The sequence below is a fragment of the Wasmannia auropunctata genome, unplaced genomic scaffold (assembly GCF_000956235.1).
Source record: "Wasmannia auropunctata unplaced genomic scaffold, wasmannia.A_1.0 LD336101.1, whole genome shotgun sequence".
Lineage (NCBI taxonomy): Eukaryota > Metazoa > Arthropoda > Insecta > Hymenoptera > Formicidae > Wasmannia > Wasmannia auropunctata.
Window position 1 is genome coordinate 6,199,625 of NW_012026789.1, and position 902 is coordinate 6,200,526.

General features: G+C 41.1%; 2 long non-coding RNA genes across 2 annotated transcripts in view; both read right to left on the reverse strand.

Annotated features, from left to right (window-relative positions):
• The window catches only part of LOC105460766, a 22,654-nt gene continuing 21,752 nt past the window's right edge, over positions 1-902 (reverse strand). Inside the window, exons 4-5 of the long non-coding RNA XR_975872.1 lie at positions 159-262; positions 1-59 (exon numbers count right to left, since the gene is read on the reverse strand). This is a non-coding gene — a long non-coding RNA (uncharacterized LOC105460766). The remainder of the gene's footprint in view (positions 60-158; positions 263-902) is intronic.
• LOC105460758 lies at positions 269-841 on the reverse strand. Its single transcript, XR_975871.1, has 3 exons — positions 753-841; positions 495-657; positions 269-413 (listed from the first exon to the last, which is right to left on the reverse strand). It is a non-coding gene; the product is annotated as an uncharacterized LOC105460758 (long non-coding RNA).

Consider the following 902-nt stretch of genomic DNA (forward strand, 5'->3'; position numbering starts at 1 on the left):
ACAGATGCCACGCTGCGGGGGCTCGTGTGCTGCTGCTGCGTCTGCATACACTGTGTAATCTGGAAACAGAATTAGAAAGTTAGAAATAGTAAATATTATCAATTTATTATAAACGAGAACTGAATACGACTTGTGGATATGATTTAAGTAAATCTTACCGGAATAAGTAATAAACGGTGTCCTCTGGTAGTTTATTGGAAGGATGCGATGTAACGCTGCGGGGATACGCATGCTGATATTCTGCCGGAGCGTGCTGTGTGACCTGGAAATAAGTTGAGGCATTGATTAGTGTTGTTTATGGAAAATCTAAGTGGAATAGATAATTAATAGATTAATAGAATTATCTGTAAGCCAGTTGTGGGGGTGGTGCCACGCTGCGGGGATGCAAACGTTGTCACTGCGCCTACGCACGCCTGGAAATAATATTAGAGATATAGAGATATAGAATATCGTAATGATGACAATGCGAACAAGAAGTGACCCATAAACGTTACCTGACATTAGCGTAGATTATAGATTGGCACCGTGGGGATGCATGTGTTGCTGCTGCGCCTATGCGTACTGTATAAACCTGAAAATAACACAGAGATATTGACTGGGTCAACCTAGGATTAGTGGACTGCAGGGACTCCGCTACGCTGGTGTGTGCTGCATAACCTGAAAGAACATTAGAGGTATTATTTATTCTTGAAATAAATAGGAACGGTACAATTGAAAATGACTTAAGAAAGTAGATATTGAAGAACTATTACCTGGTAGTCAATTCTGGGGTGCAGCGTTGCACTGCGGAGCTGTATGCGCTGTTACTGCATCGGTGCGCACTGCATGCATAATCTGGAACAGCATTATTATTTGAAATAGATAGGATTGGTATAACTTGAGAATGTTATAAGAAAGTAGAT